Source organism: Macaca nemestrina, chromosome 4 (genome assembly GCF_043159975.1).
Source record: "Macaca nemestrina isolate mMacNem1 chromosome 4, mMacNem.hap1, whole genome shotgun sequence".
Classification (NCBI taxonomy): domain Eukaryota; kingdom Metazoa; phylum Chordata; class Mammalia; order Primates; family Cercopithecidae; genus Macaca; species Macaca nemestrina.
The window spans coordinates 158,106,877-158,130,048 of record NC_092128.1 but is presented as its reverse complement, the minus strand read 5'-3'; the positions used below and the strand labels follow the sequence as shown (position 1 = coordinate 158,130,048).

At 39.5% G+C, this 23,172-nt stretch overlaps 1 long non-coding RNA gene across 1 annotated transcript in view; it reads left to right on the top strand.

The window, feature by feature from the left end:
* Positions 1-23,172, top strand: part of LOC105483461 (uncharacterized) — a 256,962-nt gene that overhangs the window by 211,016 nt on the left and 22,774 nt on the right. Inside the window, exon 7 of the long non-coding RNA XR_011622679.1 lies at positions 13,415-13,604. This is a non-coding gene — a long non-coding RNA (uncharacterized lncRNA). The remainder of the gene's footprint in view (positions 1-13,414; positions 13,605-23,172) is intronic.

The following is a 23,172-nucleotide window of genomic DNA, read 5'->3' as shown; positions in this document are numbered from 1 at the left end:
ATCAGGAAAAGAGAATTGTTGCGGAGAAAGGGATGACCCCATAACCTCTGCCATATATAGCTGCTGAACACCATTCTCCCGCCTCCTCCAACCAAATCTCAGCTTTGAAGAGAGAGTTTGACTTGTGTTCTTACACCCAGGGAAATGCACAGAAATAAAGAATGGGGCCAGACACAAGTTTGAGAAATTTAAAAGTGACAGGAGTCAGTCACTAAAGCTGCCTTCCTCATGGCAGAGAAAGATGACACAAGTCCTAGAAAGGGAGCTACACTTACAATAACAGGCTCAGTTTCCCCCTGGGGCAAATGAAGCTGTTCTTGAACCATCCTGAAGGAGCCTCCACCCAAGAGGGTTGCCTGAATACCAAGGCGACCCTAAAACAAACAATCCCTAGGTGAGGGAGTGCGGGGATCCAGGGCCTGAGGGAGGAAGTGGGAAGCTGAGGCTGGAAGAAGCATTCAAGTATCAGCTAATATTCAGCCAATCAATACACACCTCTATATGTGGAGGTCCCTTGTGTGTTCTGAGGATACGTAGAATGGATTGCTTGGAATGATTGGGAGTTTGGGGAACTATCACTGGAGCATGAGGTTAGGACCAGACTTTGAAGGTCAACCTCAATTGTATGATCTAAAGCAATACACGAATTCAGCCTAGATATTAGGCTGAGAAAGATCATCACGTCAGATGACTGGGGAATATATTCTTCCTTGGTCCCACTTATTTCCCTATCATGAAGCAGGTTTTTCCCAAGTTAAATTAAACCAATTTCTACTGAGGTTTATTCCATTCTTTCCTTTATCCTTGTACTCAGCTTTTGGCTTTCCATATGTTTTTTGTTCACCTACATGAAGCCAGATTTAATCTTGTCTTCAGTGCTCTATGCTAGTATTACATTGCCTGCTAATATCATTCCTACTCCGTGATATCATTAAACACAAGGCACTGATACATTTTATCAGAGTCCTTATTTCAATTCCTATCCACCAAACCCAAACTTTCTGTCTGATGTGATCCTCACTTCCTTAGAAATGCATCTGACTTGATCATCAAATCGTTTTACTTAAGTCTTTCAAAATTTAGTTAAAAAATCAATTCATCTATAATGCATACAATATTTCTACAAAATCAAAGTCATTATCCCAAAGGAAAAATTCCAAATTAAAGTTATAGAAAACGATATCCATCCTAAAAAATTCCACTGTGCCTCACCTTACTTCCAACTTCTATTTAATTCTTATTTGAGCCTAGGCTCCTTCTTGAGATAGGGCTGGGTTTTGACGGAGCTGTCCACCCTAGCAAATGTCTCAGCATTTCAAAGTGTTAATTATAACAGCAGTTAGTTAGAAATGGTTCTGGCAGCTTTCTAGCTCTGAAAGTGTTTTCTAATAATAACTATTAGTGATATCAATAAACAATCATGGGAAGAACGAACAACTATATCTATAAAACTATATTTCTCAATACGCATTATTATTGTCTCTTAAGACTCTGTTGCATATTTTTATTTGTTTATTTAATGCCAAAATCCTGGAAGTGCTCTTGTGGGACATATACAAGGAAAGTGTCTCTGGTCTCTGAGGTCTTTCCTAATTCATCAAAATGTACTAGGAAAGAAAAGTGACTGTCTTGGCAAAGAACCACAGTAGTTTGCTGCGTTTGTTTGTTTTTATTAACACAACTCATATTTGAAATAAAAACACATTTTATACAGTACTCTTTGTTCCCGTCATTTTATATGCATTTTTTAAAATAAGTATATGTGGAAGGGTTTTATTTTTGTTTTCTGACTAACAGTTGAGAACGTGTGTGTGTGTGTGTGTGTGTGTGTGTTTTAAGAATTCCTTTAGGTCTGTTTAATTTACCTCATTTTGTTTTGTTTGTGTAACTTAAAATCACTAATCGTTTTCTTGTTTAATGTTAAAATGGTTCAGATAAAATGCAAAAGCAAGAAATTGCACCTGATACTTGAAAGTTGCTATTCCTGACAGCACTTCATCTTTTTTCATGCCCATATTGGCTTTTCTCCCAGCCCATCCATTCCTTAATGTAAGTATTATAAATTGCTCTAAAGTGCCATAAAGCATAATAAACATAAATCAATATTTCTTGGTTAAAAACTTAGAAATTCTGGTCCACCTCAGGTTGGTTGTAGGTGTCCTGAATCGATCATGTCCCTTGGTTACTTCATCTTACCAGAAGTCATTTCTGGGCCCAAGAATGCCTCCCTTTTTGTTTTTCTCTCTGACCTTTGTCCCCTGGACACTTGCAGTGACACATCAGGATGGATTGTGGGGAAGATATCATCCAGCAGCCTTAGAAAAGCCCCATTCTTTTTCCTTTTGGCCTCTCATCCTGGCAACTTTGGAGGAGTGGAGTGACGTTCTCAGACAAAGTCAGACCGCAGGCTGGCAATATGTCAGGCTCATCTGAGGCAAATTCCAGTTTGTCATGGGGAAAAAAAATGTTCATTTTCTTCTGGGATTCAATGAATTAAGCAAAAGCCCACTCTTTTCCTTCTGGTTTTTGCAAATGTGTCATCTGATCTAAATGGAACACCTGCAGGCAGCTTAATGACAAAAACGACACATTTGAATTCTGCTATCTTGGGAATTTTTTAATATCATATGCCGCACCCTTGGGTAGAAAACCACATCCCTCTCCTGGAAATGACAGCTTGCCCCCACAGCCAACTGATGCTATTTATGTGGCGTTGTTGTTATTTATACCCATCTCAAAGGGGATGATTGAATGGCTTTGTGGTTTCTCCCAAGATGCTGTAAGAGCTATATAGTATGAAATCTGCAAGCTCAGGTGATCATCTTTCTTGAGAAGATTTTCACAGGCGGCTCTTTGGAAATTGCATGAAAAGGTTGGTAGGACATTAGACAAAGTGATTTTATTAAGCTTATTGACTCACAGTTCACTTTTCCTACTAATTGTGATCCATTGCCCACAGAAGGCAGACTACCTTCTCCCTAAAACCTCACTCAGCTCCAGCGGAAAGCAGGTTCTCCCTGAGGATACCAAGAAGCAGCTTTTGCCTGAGGAAGACACAGCTACCTAGACTGTGTTTCATGGGAATAGAGATGGGGAGAATGAGACAGACTCCAATCCCCCAGTTATCCCCCTCCCACCTGTCCCAGTCTCAAACACTTTCATTGACATTCATTGCTTAGGATTTGGAAAACTTATAGATCAATAGAAAACTAAATGATCTCTAAATATATGAAAAGATGCTTAGCTGTACTCATAAGGGCAATATAAATAGAAAAGATTCTCAGATGTCATTTTTTTATGAATGATATTGGCCAATTTTAACACAAGAAGGTTTTGTTATATCATTGCTGGTGGTTCAAGCCTGGTGGAGAAGCACAAGGAGTAGCTGTCAAACTTACAGATGCAATTGCTCTTGGATTTCAGCAATTCCATCTTAGGACTTGATCATATATATACATATATATATACACACACACACACGCATATATATACACCCTGCACATATGAGTGACAAATATATGAAATTATTTCTTGCAGAACTCTGTAAACATCAAAAATTCAAAACAACTTAAATTTATTTACTAAAGAACTGGTTAAATTAACCATAGGATATACACACAATTGACTATTATACAATAGCATAAAAGAAAGTGGAGGCCGGGCGCAGTGGCTTACGCCTGTAATCCCAGCACTTTGGGAGGCTGAGGTGGGCAGATCATGAGGTCAGGAGATCGAGACCATACTGGCTAACACAGTGAAACCCCATCTCTACTAAAAATACAAAAAATTAGCCGGGCATGGTGGCGGGCGCCTGTAGTCCCAGCTACTCGGGAGGCTGAGGCAGGAGAATGGCGTGAACCTGGGAGACGGAGCTTGCAGTGACCTGAGATCGTGCCACTGCACTCCAGCCTGGGCAACAGAGCAAGACTCTGGCAAAAAAAAAAAAAAAAAAAAAAAAAAAAAAAAAAAAAAAAAAAAAGTGGCAGCTCTTTATATACTGGAAATATCTCTAGGATGTATCTTTAAATGGAAAAATATAGAACAGTACATATGTGTTAATATATGTATACATGAAAGGGGCAAAAAAATCATATTTAGTCTTGCTTTCTATTTGCATAAAGATATACTTAAAATATACATTAAAAACTAGTAACAGAGGTTACCTGTGGGGAGTGGGGAGTGATGAGAGGAATAAAACTGATGAGACTGGAGAGAAGAGTGAGAATTCTCAAAGTATACTGCTATGATTTTTGAGCTATGTGAAAGTGTAACTATTCAAAACATTTTAAAGATAAGAAGTCAACATTTATTTATTTTGTAAAGCATTTTATTGTGGTAAAACGTGCATAACAAAATTTACCACTGTAACTATTTTTACGTTGAGAATTCAGTGGCATTAGTTACATTTACAATGTTGTACAACCCTCACCACTTTCGATTTCCAAAAATTTTCATCAACCTGAATAGAAACTCTGTATTCATGAAGCAATAACTTTCTGTTCTCCACTCTCCCCATCCCCTAGTAACCTCTGATGTACTTTCTGTTTCTATGAATCTGCCTACTCTCGAGATTTCATATCAGTGGAATCATACAATAGTTGTCATTTTGTGTCTAACTGATTTCACTTAGCATAATGTCTTCAAGGTTCATCCATGTTGTAGCATGTATCAGAATTTCATTCCTTTTTACGGCTGAATAATATTTTATTGTACGTATATAACGTTTTGTTTATTCATCTGTAGATGGATATTAGGGTTGTTACCACCTTTTGATTATTGGGATTAGTACTTCAATACACAGTAGCATATGATTACCTGTTTGAGCCTCTGTTTTCAATTATTTTGGTTATTTACGTAGGAGTGACTTGCTGGGTCATGTGGTAATTCCATATGTAGCTTTCTGAGAAAATTCCAAACCATTTCCCATAACAGCTACCCCATTTACACTTCTACCAGTAATATACGAGGGTTCTAATTTCTCTATACTGTCATCAACACTTGTCATTTTCTGCTATTTTGATTATAGCCATCCTAATGGCTATGGAGTATATCTCATTGGGGTTGACCTACTCAAAATGTTTAAGTTGATAAGAAAGCTATTCATAAATGCCTTCTATTAAGATGTGGAAGATAAAATTGATGACTCTTGCCTGTAATCCCAGCACTTTGGGAGGCCTAGGTGGGAGGATCGCTAGAGCTCAGGAGTACAAGGACAGCCTGTGCAACATGGTGAAACCTCCATCTCTACAAAAAATCCAAAAATTAGCCAGGTGTGGTGGTGTGTGCCTGTGGTCCTACCTACTTGGGAGGCTGAGGTAGGAGAATCGCTTGAGCCTGAGATGTAGAGATTGCAGTGAGCCAAAACTGCACCACTGCACTCCGTCCTCCAGCCTGGGTGACAGAGTGAGAACCTGTCTCAAAAAAAAAAAAAAAAAAAAAAGAGTAATACTGTGAAGAAACACTATCTCAAATTTGTTACTAAATCAACAAGTTGGCTGACATTTAGCAGACCTCAAGTTGCCAAGGTGGGGGCACTGGCTATGCCCTATCCTCTGAATGTACATAAAAGCCACTCATAATTACAGTTGGTATTATCATTGTTGAATGTCTATCAAATGCTAGCACTTTATGCCATTGTTTTCCCCTGAAAGTTCTCTGAGGTAGATATTTTTTATCCCTATTTTATAGATGAGGAAGCTAAAGGTCTTCTAGGATGAGAAAGCCAAAGTCAAACCGCTGGTAAATGGCAATGCCAGGATTTGAATTAAAGTTGTCTTGACCTCTGGATTTTTTTCCACCCAGAACAAGGCCTTTAGGCCCAAGTCTTTTCCTTTCTTTCTGATTTGATACTGTGGCATCGGAGCTAGTTTACACCATTTTCTCTGAAATCTCAGGCTCACAAGACACCACCAAAGAACACAGATCTTTCTATCTAGCTTGGCACCTGGAACTTTCTCCTTTCTTTGAGACCTGAAAATTTAAATATATCTGCAGCCAAATGGCAGCTTCCTTCACGGAAGGAAGTAAGCTGTAATGCACAAGAGATAGGCTGACTGCTCCGCTAATCTGAATTGGGATCTGACAGGAGAAAGGTGAGCAGACCCAATGGCCAGAGCTTTCCATCCATGATCTGACAAGTGGAATGAATGGTCAACCCCTTCTTTGTACAATATGCCTTACTCTGAGCACAGGGCCCTTATCTGTGAATAGCTGCTGCCAAAATGCTGGATGAAGTGGCCTAACCCACCTGAGAGAGTCTACTGAAAAGCTCACCAATCACCTCTTCTCCAGGTCCATGTGTGAGTGGGTTGTTAGCAAGACCCATCTGCACACAGGGAAATATGAAGTCCTGGGAAATTCATGATCTTGCCAATTATGCTGAATTCTTTCCCATACAAACACAAAGTGCTTTTTTTTTTACCACTTCACTGAAACACAGAGAAGATTTTAATATAACATATTACAATAGGATATATTACAATGGTTTTATATATATGTACACACATACATATATATACATATATACACACACTATATATATATATTTCCATATATATATATGAAAACTACTTATTCAGGGAAAACACCACACTTCTGTTGTATTAGTCTGTTCTCACACTGCTAATAAAGACATACCCAATAGTGGTTAATTTATGAAGGAAAGAGGTTTAATTAACACAGTTTGGCAGGGCTGGGGAGGCCTCAGTAAACTTACAATCATGGTGGAAGGGGAAGCAAACACGTCCTTCTTCACAGTATGGCAGGAAGGAGAAGAATGAGTGCCCAGGAAAGGGGGAAACCCCTTACAAAATCATCAGATCTCGTGAGAACTAACTTACTATCATGAGAACAGGATGGGAGAAACCACCCTTGTGATTCAACTATCTCCACCTGGTCCCTCCCACAACATGTGGAAATTATAGGAACTACAATTCAAGATGAGACTTGGGTGGGGACACGGCAAAACCGTATCATCTATCTTGGTAGATTGTTGATTTGAACTCAAAGGGAAGGTCAAAAGAAAATGAGATCTGGAGCCTGTTTGAAAGATCTGGAATACATGTTCCACTCTGCTTTTTCCTTTGTTCTACTTGTAACAGTGTGACTGTCCACCCAACTCAGGAATCTTCAGGACCCTACTGCTGCCTCTTTTTTTTTAGGTTTAATTATTTTTAAAATTTTATTATAAGTAGTAAAAATAAAATGTGAAATTTCTTTTTGCTGTAAACTTTTAATAGAGAAAAAGTGAATTCCCCTTACTTCTCCCCAGTCTCCTTCCACATAGATATTGTCCATTACTAAATCCTTGTGTATTCCTTGAGGTCTTTTAATAAACACATTAGTACATTACGACTCAGCTTTTTAATCAGTGAACCTCTATACAACAAATAATTTTTAAGCACTTACTATTTAGAAGGCTTTCGGTTAGGCACAGGGGATATGGAAAGATTAAGTCATAATATATTGAAGACTTTTGCCAGGAATTTTGCTGAGGGGTTCATTTTTGGTATTGTATTTAATCTGCACAACAATCCCCAAAAATGTGCTACCATATCAATGAGAAAACTGAAACCCAGAGAAGCTAAGTAATTTCCCAAAGGTCGCATAGATGATAGAACGCAGAGCCCAGATTCAAACAGAGGGGTGGCTGTCTAGAGCACCTAGTCTTAACGACACAGCACAGCAATATACTAAAATAATTGTCAGTCTTTCATCCACTGTGTAAGACCCTTTCCTCACGACTTTACATAGATTGGCTTATTTAGTGTTCATGGGAACCTGAATGCAGACTGTTATTATGCTCATTTTACAGACGAAGCTATTGAGGCGCGGTGAGGTTAATTACCGTATTGAGATTATACTAGTTACAAGTGCAGAACTGGGACTGGAGTCACTACAGTCTGGTTCCATAGTTGCTTCTCCTGACTCCCATATTAGATGCCTATTCTAATATTATGTGCATAGATGCATACTCATGCTTGAGTACTCTGCAGCTCTTAATCACGTTTGCTTAGAGTTTTTGATAACATTGAAAAATGCTTAGCTATAATGTAATAAAAATAGAGAACTGCAGATATGCTATGATTCTAATTATATCAACTATATATAGCAGAAAAATTTTGTGAGAAATTAATCGGTTTGGGTTCCTCCTGATAAAGAGTATTTTTCTTGTTGTTATTTCAAGAAAGTCACCCATTCTCTGTGTTTCCGTATCTCATTGGAGACTTTAATCTCTGTTCTACTTGTAACAGGGTGACTGTCCACCCAACCCAGGACTCTCTCTTACCTCTTTTTTTAGGTTTAATTATTTTTAAATTTTTATTATGCCTTTAATATTAATAAAATTATTACAGGCATAATAATAATGGGAAGGTCCAAAGCAGAAGTTTCCAGACACTCCACAGATGCCGTGCCCACCTCCACCCCAGCCTCCTGGAAGAGATTGTGCTAAGTGGGGATATGGAGGGATGACTGGGAGGCAAGTGTTTCTAGAGTGAAAAAGTGGAAAAAGGAGAATTAGCAATGGAGAGGTTAGGAGCTTCTCCCATCCCTGGGAAGTGGTTGAGACTTTTGTTTCCCCCTCAGTTTCCTTCTACCTGGTGACAGCCAGCCTACTAGTAATAGAACTTTTGGAGGAATAGTGCAGGTGTGTGGTGCCCTCTCATAGGTTTTGGGGAAAAATGGTAGAATATTAAAAATCATGGACTGGGAGTCCATATCAAAGGTTCCTACACCTGGAGTTAAAAAGTTGGAGAACTGTGGTGACCAGTGTGGAATGGAGAAGCATGTTCTTTTTCAGAATTCAACTGCAGAAAACCACACACGAGTCTTTGGAAAGACATTCTGTCTACCCAATCTCCATCTAAGATAGGAGTTAATAATTACTGGTATTTTCCTCCAACTCAGCTGGTGAGGACTACAATTTAATTTGATTTAAAAACAGAAGGAATGTGACATTCCACCTAGAGAAAAGACACAAGAAAATCCCAACAATTGTCTTCAGGTAGTAGAATGGTGGGTGATGTTTTTTTCTTTATAATTTTATATATTTTTAAGTTTTCTATGATTCTCACTTTCTACTTACAAAATCATAAAGCCAATTACTTTATTTAAACTCTTATTAGTTATATCACTTCCCCATCCATCTGGCTGAGTTATGCTTTATTTTCATCTAGACATTTTTACACTGCAAATGTTTGTTACAAGTAGGACAGCTATGATTTTTCTCTAGAATCCAATCCTAGAATTTGCATTTAGATATATGTAAATTAAAACAATTTAGGCCAACATCATTCTATATCCTACTTTTAAAAGAATTTTTTGCCGGGCGCGGTGGCTCACGCCTGTAATCCCGGCACTTTGGGAGGCCGAGGCGGGCGGATCACGAGGTCAGGAGATCGAGACCATCCTGGCTAACACGGTGAAACCCCGTCTCTACTAAAAATGCAAAAAATTAGCCGGGCGAGGCGGCGGGCGCCTGTAGTCCCAGCTACTCGGGAGGCTAAGGCAGGAGAATGGCGCCCGGGAGGCGGAGCTTGCAGTGAGCCGAGATCGCGCCATTGCACTCCAGCCTGGGCGACTAAGCGAGACTCTGTCTCAAAAAAAAAAAAAAAAAAAAAAAAAAAAAAGAATTTTTGAAAACTAGAGGGGTTTCATCATTTCGTTCCCTGCCATCCTTTAAATTCAGGATCAGGAACATAACAGGCAGCGTGGGCCAAGACAGAGTCATGAAGGAATGAAGCCACACCTTGAACAATGCTCCTCCAAATGGTAATTTTTGGCAACTAATTCAAACTTAAAAAATGGAATGTGGGCCAAATACATATGCCTAGAAGAGAACCTCATGAGCTGCTTGCAGAATAACAGCAACCACTTTGCGGTTTCTGCTTGAGCCAGTCACTGGTTTACGGTTGTAGTTATTCACTTCAATTAGATGTGAACTGATACCAAAAATAGATGTACTGTGTCAGGTTACTTTATCCCAGACTGTAGCCAAGTGTACTGTAATCCTACATAAAAACGAGCCCTCTTTAAGGACCATCTCGAGACAGATCTCTCCTTTAACAGTCCCCCAAAGCTTTAGCACCAGGGCTGTTAATTTCAGGTACAATTCCTTGGTATTCCCTGTTTGTCTCATATATGTGAGACTCTCAGAGGAATTTCAGTTGCTTGACAGTAATTTTTTCTGTGTCCCATAGTCCTGCCTGTAATTTGCATTGCAGTTTTTTGCAAGAACTCATTGTTTTCCCTCAAGTCATTCCACTGTGTTTTTGAGTTTATTGTCCCATTGTAACCTGGGCTAAGTAAATGCAGACTGGGTCCTAACATTCAGTCTTGTATGATTTCTTTAAGCCTGTTTGCCAGCCTTCCTTGTGTTTCCCAGAACCCCATAGGGGTATGTTCAGATAAATGCTTGCTACTTATGGCTTCAGATCTGGACCACCTTTCTTGGCCCATTCCTGCTAAAATATATATTCCTTGGGTCATCATCTCCTCCTAATGCATCTTTCCAAGCAATAGAAGAGTACATCTTCTTACCATCTTCCTTACTCTCCAACAAATTAACATTTTGGGTCTTCATTCTTCACCACTCATATAATAAAGTTCCATAAACATTTATTGAGTAACCAACCATCTTATGTTGACACTATTTCAGGTACACAAAGGTGAATAAAATGAAATGTTTGCCCATAACGAAGCTAAACTTTAGTGGGTTTATTTTTTCCTAGGGCTGCAGTAACAAAATGCATGACTTAGAACAACATAAATGTATTGTCTCATAGTTTTGATAGTTAAAAGTCTGAAACCAAAATCAAGGTGTCGGTTGGGTTGGTTTCTTCTAAAGGCTGTGAGGGAGAATCTGTTCCAGGCCTCTCTTGTAGCTTCTGGTGCACTCAGGCTGTGGTCTCAGTGCCTGTAGCCTCAGGCACTCTCTGGCTTGCAGACAGTGTTCTCCCTGCACCCTGAATCTTCACCATGTCTTCTCAGTATGAGCGTCTGTGTCCAAATTTCCCCATTCAGGGCCCACCCTACACCAGTATGACCTTATCTTAACTAATTACATCTGCAACATCCCTATTTCCAAATAGGGTCATATGCTGAGGTACTGGGGGTTAATCCCAACATATGAACTTTAGGGTAACTCACTTCAACCCAAAACAATAGGCAAAAATGCATACACATGAAATTAACTGGAATAAAATATGAGAAGCTGAATACTAATGATAAGCACTAAATGCTAGCAAAGCACAAAGAAGGAGTATTACATTGTGATTGGGGTAGACTGGGCAGAGATTGCAAAATGAAGCTCTCATTCGAACAGCATTGTCAAGGATTCTCCTGGTGTTGCTGCCCGGAGCAGAGAAGAATGTCCCGCTGTTGCCGAACATGTAAAAGCCCTCCTCTTCTCTGGGCTCTTTAGGGCACACCTTTGACCCATTTCTGAGTCCACCACAGACGAAATGGTCTCCCCACAGCCTGAGCTATGCATCTAATATCTGAATATCAGACTCTACTGTACTTATCAGATTTATTAGATAAAATCACCTGAGGGCGGAAGTACCAATAAGTATGAGTAATTAAAACACTGAGCAGCAATATTATTAAAGGTATATTAAAATCAATGACATCCATTTGAAAAGATATATTTCACACCCTGTCCTCCACAGTGGGAGATGTGGCTGAGCAGAAACAGGTCAAGCAGGGAGTATTGTTAATGAAAATCCTCGTGGAAAAGGCTGCCTGAGACAAAATGAGTTAAAATCTTTATTGTGTCTTGACAGCCCACATGAATCTATGATGAAGATAAATGTTCTCATTTAGAACTTTTTCTTTTCCTGAGATATTTTACATGTTATCTCCAATTTGCTTTGAATTTCTCAAAAGACATATGTTCACAGAAGAAAGTCTCTGCCTGCTTTTCATTAAGTAAGATCTTATCAGGCTGTTTGCATGTGGCATCACGTTTGAACTATTAATCTTATGGCAGGATATTAAAAAGGGGGGAGGGGGATTCCTTAACAGGTTGAGGGCCATTACACTTGAGAAACAGCCCTCAGCACCCAGGAACAAGAACCAGCACAGGAATTGCAACTGCGATGATTAATAAGACTTTCCTGAAGCTAATGCTCTAGGCAAAAAGGTTGCTTCTTACCAGGGCGTACACTGGACAGAGGAAGCTAAAATGACTTGTGTGCCACGTGGCTGGACTGAGGTGCTGCTGGATCATTGACCTGCAGGATCATTGACCTGCAGGATCATGGTGGAGGCACCAGGGAATGATTATTAATCAGATTGGTGTCAAGCGATTGTTAACTCTCAGTGACATTAAGGCTTCTCTGGAATTGGGGCACAAACCAGTGCGGCAAAACACAGATCTAGAGTAAAAGGAAAAATAATAATTCTGTATCCCTACTATAGCAAGTCTATAAAGTACAGAAACACAAACACACTAGTATACACTCAAACACACACACAAAGAGAGACAAAAAAACAACACTCTAAGAAACCAACAGGAAACTGGCTTAAGAGAAGGCTTTGCGGGTAAGTGAGGTCTTCGTGACTTTCTGGGCCATAAGACTAGGACAAGACTTTGACATTTGTCTCAACAGTAGTGAGAATCTTTGATGGATTTTAAGCAAAGAAAATACACAATCAGGATTGTATTTTTCAAAGGTTATTTTGACAGTGGTTATTAATCGATTTAAAATACGGCAAGAAAAAGTCAGAATGCTATAGAAGTCCAGGTGGCCACCTTCGCCTATGGTTGGCCTATGGAAATGATGAAAGTATATAAATTCCAGAAGTGTTTTGAAGTTCAAATTAAAGAACTTGATGATGGCTTAAACACCAGGAATGGGGAAGAGGAGGGCATCAAGGGAGATTTCCAGTTTTCTGGGTGTACAACCAGACCAATGGTAGGGAATGAGGCAGAAATGGGGATAGCAGATATGGTGGGGCAGATCATGAGTTGGATTTTGGACATATTATGTTTGCAATGCCTATGAAGTGTCTAAGTAGGGATGTTAGGTTGTATATTTCCATCTAATGGCTATGAAATGCCATAAAGTAGCCTGGTATGTGATCTACTCAATACTGTCTAGATAACTCTCATTCATTTTTCTAAGTCTTCAATTAAAAAAATTGAAATATTTTTGCATTTGAACAAAATAGAAAATCTTAGTATTATTGCAAATTTATAAATTAAGTTGACTCAAAATATCCTGAGCTTCTTTCTCCCTTTTCCATCCAGGAAAAGTGTTGTCATTTGAAAGTCAAGGGTTTCTCAGACCACCAGAAAATGTAGCCAAACCAGGCCAATGTTGACGGAGGCCTAAGAAAAATTAGGGTTATCATCAGTAGAGAATATGTGTTTTTGCTATATGTTAACCAGTTGTTTTCTCTTCTTCTCCAGATTACCTCCTTTTGATATCTCGGCTTAGAAGAATACAGAATGTGGCCACATGTTACTCTTCTACCAATGTCAGGATAAAGCATGCCTTAGGACCCCTCAATGGAGAACTACGTCCATTCCATGCTCCTTCCAACTACTTTGAGAAATGGCTCCAAATTTTCCTTAATATTATTCTGAATTGCTCTATGAAGTAAATGTCAAGTATTTTATTTCCATTTCCCTAAAATAGAGAATGGGTTGCTAGGGAAAATGCCTAAGCCAGCCATAAAGCATTTCCAAAGGGAGGACATAGTGAATAAAAATGTTAATTCCTGTCTTGTTTAACAATCTTTCGTGGCAGCTTCAAGGGGTAGTAAAATTTATACTCCTACCAGGACAGCTCTAGAATATGGCGTCAGCATGGGATGGAAAGTAGCCCTGGGAAACAGAATACTGTGGTTGCCTGCTACCCTTTACTTAGCGGGATAGTTTGTCTCTGCTGTGCCTAGGAGGTTTGCACCTCATGGGGTGGGAGGCGGTGCAATCAGGTAAGAATGCTCTTTACTTACTCCTTTGTCAGAAAAAGGATGACTGTAATGTGTGGGCTGGAGTGGAGTGGAACTGAGTTTAAAATCTGCACTAACAGAAAATTAAAGACTAGATATTAACAATGGCTTTGCACTCTGAGTTGCCATGGGCTGAGAGGGACAGCTGGACAGCTAGAGGGATTCCAGAGGGGGTTGGCAGGTGAGAGCAGTGTAAGCCATCTTACTGCCTCAAAGCACACAGAAGTCTGTAGGAGCACATCAGACTTCAGTAACACAAGATTTATCTCAGTATTCATTTTTTCTGATTCTCAGTTTTCTTATCCACAAAATAGATTAAATAAGATATGCTTTGTGAACTTCTTGTGAAGATTAAATGAGATGAAAAATGCAAAGTGCTGGAGGACCACCAGCAGGAGCTCTATACATGAAAAACTGTTGTTATTATTGACAAAATAAAGGTAAAGGTTGCATTCAAGACTGTTAAGAAATTGTTACAGAAAATATTTTTATTAGTCATTGTACAGACAAAGAAAGTGATTCTCATATAAAGAAAATGTTCTATTTAAACTTTTTATTTAAATTTAAATGTTCTATTTAAAATGAAAAAATTACAATGCTTCTGCCTTTTATGATGAGAGATAACAAGTCATGTTAGTAGAAGAATAAATCAAAATATTCCCTTACCTACAAAAATTGATGAGTGTACAAGCCACACTTAAGAATTTGTGATCATGTTTAAGGAAAGATGACAATATGAAGACCTTGAGTATTGCCTTAGTTTTGCAAAAGACCTCACTAGGCCTTCCTGATTAGCTCAAGAAAAGTCCCCAGAGAAGGTTTTAAGGAAGAAGAAAGAGGACAAGAAAACTGGACATAACCTAAGCGAAAATTTTGACATGGACATATCCTCATAGAACAAGACACGATACTGTAAGGGGCAGCAGGGTGGATGGCTCTGTGTGACGGTCTTGGTTGCATACTCCCCTTCACTTAGGTCAAACAAAACCCAAACCTCTCTTTGTAAACACCTCTCATTTTCATTGTCCAGGTGGAGAAGCTCAGAGCTTTCATTTGGCCTAAGTGACCAACTAACCACTTTACAGCCTATTCAGGTGCAGTTTTTAATACTGCACATGTTGGAAATGAAACTGGTGCTTATAACTCCTAGAAGTATAAATTTTAATGAAGATTCTAAAAACTTTATCGTGGGCCTGTGAAGGTGTAGATTTAAAAAAGTTCCATTTCTTGGGGAAAGGATTCCCTATTTAATAAATGGTGCTGGGAAAATTGGCTAGCCATAAGGAGAAAGCTGAAACTGGATCCTTTCCTTACTCCTTATACGAAAATTAATTCAAGATGGATTAGAGACTTAAATGTTAGACCTAATACCATAAAAACCCTAGAAGAAAACCTAGGTAGTACCATTCAGGACACAGGCATGGGCAAGGACTTCATGTCTAAAACACCAAAAGGAACGGCAACAAAAGCCAAAATTGACTAATGAGATCTAATTAAACTAAAGAGCTTCTGCACAGCAAAAGAAACTACCATCAGAGTGAACAGGCAACCTACAGAATGGGAGAAAATTTTTGCAATCTACTCATCTGACAAAGGGCTAATATCCAGAACCTACAAAGAACTCAAACAAATTTACAAGAAAAAAACAAACAACCCCATCGAAAAGTGGGCAAAGGATATGAACAGACATTTCTCAAAAGAAGACATTCATACAGCCAACAGACACATGAAAAAATGCTCATCATCACTGGCCATCAGAGAAATGCAAATCAAAACCACAATGAGATACCATCTCACACCAGTTAGAATGGCGATCATTAAAAAGTCAGGAAACAACAGGTGCTGGAGAGGATGTGGAGAAATAGGAACACTTTTACACTGTTGGTGGGATTGTAAACTAGTTCAACCATTATGGATAACAGTATGGTGATTCCTCAAGGATCTAGAACTAGAAGTACCATATGACCCAGCCATCCCATTACTGGGGATATACCCAAAGGATTATAAACCATGCTGCTATTAAGACACATGCACACGTATGTTTATTGCGGCACTATTCACAATAGCAAAGACTTGGAATCAACCCAAATGTCCATCAGTGACAGACTGGATTAAGAAACTGTGGCACATATACACCATGGAATACTATGCAGCCATAAAAAAGCATGAGTTTGTGTCCTTTGTAGGGACATGGATGCAGCTGGAAACCATCATTCTCAGCAAACTATCACAAGAACAGAAAACCAAACACCGCATGTTCTCACTCATAGGTGGGAACTGAACAATGAGATCACTTGGACTCGGGAAGGGGAACATCACACACTGGGGCCTATCACGGGGAGGGGAGAGGGGTGAGGGATTGCACTGGGAGTTATACCTGATGTAAATGACGAGTTGATGGGTGCTGACGAGTTGATGGGTGCAGCACGCCAACATGGCACAGGTATACATATGTAACAAACCTGCACGTTATCCACACGTACCCTAGAACTTAAAGTATAATTAAAAAAAAAAAAAAAGTTCCGTTTCTGACATGTCTATAATGAACTTCATTGCTGCTTTTAAAAAATTTTTCCTTTCGATAAGAAATTAAAGACTGTTTTCCTCTTTACAAAAGAAAATGCCACTTTATTCCTCATAGACACCCTCTCTCTTAGTAAAACAACTCTGATTTTTATAGCTGGGCATCTTGCCACCCAGTTAAAGATATATTTCCCTTGCAGCTAAATAAGGCCAAGTGACTATGCTCTTGCCAATAATATGTAAACTGAAGTGTAGCATGGTACTCTTGGAAAGTCTCTTTAAAAAGCATCCTCTCTTTTGTATTTGTCCCTTCGTCTTCCTCCTACTTGAGATGTACATATAATGGCAGGCACTTCTGTAGGCATTTTGGACCATGAAGTGTCTTTGATGGAAACTAAGAAAAGTAGAGCAACAGAATTGAAGGTTTTACAATTCTAAAACATTTGTAAAGGTTTTGTAAAACGTTTATATGGCTATATCCTGTAAAAGTTTTACAAAACCTTTACAAAGGTTTTACAATTCAAGGTAATTAATATTACAGTATTAATTATAGCAAAGGTCATGCTTCTGCAGAAAAAAAAAAAGAGTGCCTTGACATGATGGTTCAAACAAGTTAGGAAAAGCAGACTGTGCCTCTCAAAATCACCAGAGAATCAGACTGGCCGAGCACACTGCCATCCTCAATGCATGGCTTCTCTATTGCTTTAGCATTTATCATTTGAAGCCAATAGGAAGCAAGGAGAACATCAAAGCTCATTATCAATGACTGAAAGCATCCAGCACTTCTGCTAACATCATTTTGACAATGTGACAGTCTTCCTGATCACACTTGAATGCTGGGGAAGCTAAGCAGTGTAGTACAACTGGACAATCAGTTCCTATGTCCAAGAACTTTTTTAAGACAGTAGGGTAGAATGCTTACCCTTGATCAAAAAGCAGTCTCCACCAAAACTGTAGGTCTTCATATTTTATCCAGATGATAAAAAATCTACTTTTCTCTTGTTTAGCTTACTACATGCCTGGCCTTTATTATTTATAGTTGAACATAATCTTCACTGATATACCCCTTTTATGTTTTTTCAATGAACCTCATCAGTCCATCATTAATTGGATTATTAGATAGGTGCTAAATAATCCTCCAGCTGTAAAATTCTAAGAACAATTAAAACTTCCTTTCTTAACATTCTTAGTGAACAACTTACAGGTTAAAAAACAAATCCAAAGAGATTATTTCCTGCAAATAATCTACTTCTAGAAGGCCCATCATAAACTGTCGTCTAGTGAAAGTGATGAAAAGGAGTGACTGAGAGTCCATCTTATCAGGAGGTGGAACAGGTGAAGCCCTCACCCGTGAAAAATCTTGGCAGATGCAGCCACTAAGATTTCCTACTACGAAGAATAACAGCAGTTAGAAAAGCAGGTTGGAGATTTTGTTTTGTTCAACAATACTTCATTCTCTTACTTATCCCAGCAAAGTTTACTCCCATAGGATAAGAGATTTGTATTAGTCAGAATACTTTTAACTTTGCAGGTGACTGACAACTTACGCCAAAAAGACTTAAGTCATGTATGACAGATATCTAGAGTTATATTTGTTTGAATAGAGAGAGCAAGTTGTTTGGATAAGAGCTTGATTCCCGGTTCAAATGAAGTCAACAGATTCATTTCTTGGTTCTGCTTCTGAGTTGACTTCATTTATAGGTGAGCCAGATCTAGGTCCCCAGCAGCACAAGAGAGAAAGCTTGCTTCCCCATTCAGCAGTCCTAGAATTGTGCCTCATTGTTCTGATTGCACAGACTTGGCTTATATCCCTGATATGAACCCAAGCACGATGACCAGGAAGTGAAACAAGCAGGTTGACTTAACCTTGGTCGCACACCAAACTGTCGTAGATTGAGAGAGAGTTGGCCTCGTGCTAAGCACATAAGCTGAATGCGGGGAAGTCAGCACACTGTGTTCCCAAAACAGAGAGTAGATAATGAGTGTCAAGGACAACAGATGAAACCTCCATGTATTCTCTTTGTTTTGTCCAAAATGTGAAACCTCAAAGGGAGACAGTTCAAGGTCTCATTTAATTAATGTGTCCATCTTCAGGTCTCAAATCTCTGAGGGATGTGCACCCAGTGAGATTAGGATACAGGTCCCCGGGGTTCACTGATCCATGGCTAATCCATGGCTAATTAACCATCCCTACATATCCGGTGTGCAATGGGGAGGAAGGACCCTGTACCTATAACCAAAACACATATAGAAAGGATGAGGGGGAATGAAAAACAATGCACAATGAATCCTATTTCATCGTACACACCTATCCCATGGGCAGGAAAAGCAATGACTCACCACTCTGGCTAAAGTCCTTTGGTCAGTCAGTGTGGCTGACCTTGGCTCTGTTCTCTTAAATCATTGCCCATTTCCATTTTTTCCCCCATATCTCCTGGTTCTGGTCTGTGGAAGGATGCCCATTGAGTACTGTCCTACTTAAGAGATGCGTAGTGAGGATGATGTCCTTTCAGGGACCTGCACCTCTTTTGAAGCCCACTTCATTTTGGTGCATGTCAGGAGCCTGAGAATTATTTTAGATGTTGACCAGAAACCTTTGGTGACTTATCTCCTCTTCTCAGAAATTTTACATTCTACGTTCAAGAGTTTGTAACACAACATTCCAGAAGTTAATTTTAATACATTTAGTGCTCTTTTACTTGAAAAAGATAAAAAGCTCAAATCAATCTGGCTTAAGCAAAAGGGGAATTTTTTGATGTAGATAACCGAGAAGTCCAGGGATAGCATTGGCTTCAGGTAGAACTTGATTTCAGCTGTGCACAATGCACGGTCTATTGATCTGCTTCTTCTATGTCTATTTCATTCTCAGACTCCCTATGGTGATGACCAGTATCTTCAAACTCATACTAGAGTAAAGCCTTGTAGGTTTTGTTTCTCTGAATCAAATCAAGATCATTACCAGAAAAGTAAACATATTCTAGATAGCATGAAACAAACAAACAAACAAACAAATGAAACCCACCACACAAATCTAGTTAATGTGTGGACAGAATGGTGAAGATTGCTCATGTTTCCTCACATTCCATATTTGAGAAGAAACCTATAAACCCAGATTCCCTGAGACAGAAAACATATAGTTTAGTCTAGCTCTAACCAGCTCAGCAGAGGGTGTGGTGCAGGAAAAATATTGCCTAAATAACTTGTATTTATGGCTTTGTTCTGTGAATACTTCTTTTTGCTCCTGAGAATTGGAAGAAAGAAAATGTACAACAAATCAGTAAACAACACAATGTCTGAGATGATAGTAGCTGTGTAGCACCTCCCTGACATGCTCTGATGGTTAATTTGATATGTCAACATGGCTAGACCATGATACCCAGAAATTTGGTCAAATACTCAAGGGGATGTTGTTTGAAGGTATTATTTTCAGACCACATTAGCATTTGAGTCAGTAGACTGTGAGTAAAGCAAAGAATCATCTGTATTGTGGGTAGGCCTCATCTTATTAATTGAAGGCCTGAAGAGAAAAAGATCGAGTGAGGTCCCTCTAGGAAGAGGGAATTCCTCCTCCAAACTATATTTGAACATGAAATGTAACATCAGTTCTTCCCTAAGTCTCCAGCCTGCTAGTCTACCCTTGCACATTTTTTGGACTTTCCAGACTCTAAAATCATGTGAGCCAATTCCTTAAAAGAAATAATAAATACCTCTCTTTGAGTCTTTCTTTCTTTCTCTCTCTCTCTGGGTGTATCTCCCTCTCCTTCTTTCTCCTTTTCTCTCTCTCTCTCTGTCCCTCTCTACATATAAAGAAGTAATACACACACACACACACACACACACACACACACAGAGAGAGAGAGAGAGAGAGAGAGAGAGAGAGAGAGAGAGATGCCCTCACGATTCTGTTTCTCTGGGGAACCCTAGCACATGTACTAATGTAGACATGGTGCTAATACACTGGGAAGAGCCAATATAACACTTGCCTTAGTTTCCTATTGCTGCTATAATAAATTACCATAAATTTAGTGGCTGAAAATAGCATACATTTTTATATTGTAGTTTTGGAGGTCAAAAGTGTGACACAGGTCTTGGCTAAAATCAAGGTGTTAGCAAGGCTGCATTCCCCTGGAGGCTTTAGGGGAGAATTCATCTTGTCCAGTTGCCTTTGCCGGTTCCTTGCATTCCTTGGCTCGTGACCACGTCTTCCACCATCGGAGCCAATAGCACAGCACTTTCCAGTCTCTCCCCAACTCTGGCTCTCATGCCTCTCTCTAATAAGGGCCCTTGTGATTAGAGTGGATGTACTTGGATAATCCAGGATAATCTTTCTCAAAATATAATTATATCTGCAAAGTAGCTTTTGCCATGTAAATTGACATATTCACAGGTTCTATGGATTAAGGCGTGAACATCCTGAGGGGGTATATTATTCTGCATACTGCAGACATTTATAAAGACTGGTATTTAGTGACGCATTCAGTCATACATTCAATAAGTGCTTACTGTATAGTATGAGCTGAGACTTCTTTGTGCTACTCTAGAGGTCAACGTATCAGCCAACAGCGAAGAAAACGCATCTGATTCTTATGCCCACGGAGCTTACATCTAACAGGACCAGTCAAAAATAGATAAGAAGATTATATGGTCTGAATGTTTGTGTCCCTCCAAAATTCAATGTTGAATTTCTAATTCCCAAGATGATAGTTTCAGGAGATGAGAACTTTGCAGGGACGTGCTCTTATGAATGGAATTTGTGTTCTTATAAAAGAGGCCTGGGAAAATGAGCACTGTAGTCCCTTCTAATATATGAAGTGACAGTGAGAAGACATCCATCTATGAAGAAAGTGGGCCCTCATCAACACCCCCCATGCTAGTTCTCTGATCTTGGACTTCTCAGCATTGAGGACTATGAGACACAAATTTCTGATTTTTATAAGCTACCCAATTTATGGTGTTTTTGTTATAGCAGCCCAAGTGGCTTTAAACAGGAAATAAATGTGTACACAAGACAATTTCAAATAGTGATAAGAAAGTTGAAAAAACAAAACGTGATAGAGTAACCGGATATAGGATGAGGTAGCTTCTAAGGTGAAGGCTTTCCAGCTGCCACTTGAATTAGCAGTCTCCAGCCCTGTGAGGATCTGTGAGAAGAGATTTCAGGCAGAGGAAATAGCTGTTGCTCAGGCCAGGTTGGGATTAGGGTGATTTTTTTTTTGTCTTGTGTTGTTTTGTTTTTTGAGATAGAGTCTTACTCTGTCACCCAGGCTGGAGTGCAGTGTTGCCATTTCGGATCACTGCAACCTCCGCCTTCCGGCTTCAAGCAATTCTCATGCCTCAGCCTCCCAAGAAGCTGGGATTACAGACATGCGCCACCATGCCTGGCTAATTTTTGTATTTTTAGTAGAGATGGGGTTTCCCCATGTGGGCCAGGTTGGTCTTGAAGTACTAGCCTCAAGAGATCCACTCGCCTCAGCCTCCCAAAGTTCTGGGATTACAGGTAAGAGCTACTGTGCCCGACCGTGAATTAGTGTGATGTAGTTGAGAAAATGGTCACGCCAGAGCACACTGACCAAGTGAAAGCATAGTACAAGATGGTGTCAGAAAGATAGGCAGAGCCATACCACGTAGGACTTTGTTAAAGGGTTTGGAGAATATGTTAGTCCATTCTTGCATTACTATGAAGAAATACCTGAGACTGGGTCATTTCTTAACAAAAAGAAAGAAAGAAAAAAAAGAGGTTTAATTGGCTTACAGTTCTGCAGGCTGTACACACATGGTGCCTGCATCTGCCTGGCTTCTTGGGAGGCCTCAGGGAGCTTTTACCCATGGTGGAAGGTGAAGCAGGAGTGGGTGTCACACTGCAAAAGCAGGAATAAGAGAGAGAGAAGGGAGAAGTCCCACATGGTTTTAAATAAGGAGATCTGTGTCAGTGAGAGCTCATGTTCTACCAAGACCATGGAACCAAGCCACGAGGCATCAGCTCCCATGATCCAAACACCTCCCACCAGGCCCCACCTCCAACCCTGGAGATTACATTTCAACATGAGATTTCAGGGGCTAAACATCCAAACTGTATCAGAGAACCCATTATTTTTCCCTCATGAGATGCTCCTTGGTAGAGAAAAATGTAATAATATTAAGAATCTGCTCACCACATAAACTGTTGATCACCAGAATACTTCCTACCAGACCATCGATTTGTCAGAGTTAGTGTGCCTGCAGAATTTAAGCAGTTAGTACAAATTATTTGAGCTTACATACAAATATCTGGATTTGCTGATCATTTCCAAGTGCATTTTGCCATGGGTATGTGGAAATATCCATGGAATATTCATAGGAAAAAAAGGAAATGAGTTATGTTGTACTCCTAGCCAACAATTTAGTATTAGGTTTTTTAAATCACTAACCAATAAAAAAGTATAGGTGCTCTTTGCTTCTCCCCCATTACAACATAGCTAGGTTTGGAAAAGATCTATTTTAGGTTTCTTTATTTCACAACAGGAGAAAGTCTGTGTTTCTCAACACTTATAGAGCTGCGGGAAAAAGAGCTGAAAATAAAAGGGAAAATTGCTTTGGTCATTTTGCAGGATAATTCAGCTTGAAAAGAATCAATGTTACGACCTTATATTTAAAGTCCAAATAAAAAGAAATGTGTCCTGTGGTGTCTGGGAAGACAGGCCAGAAATCAGG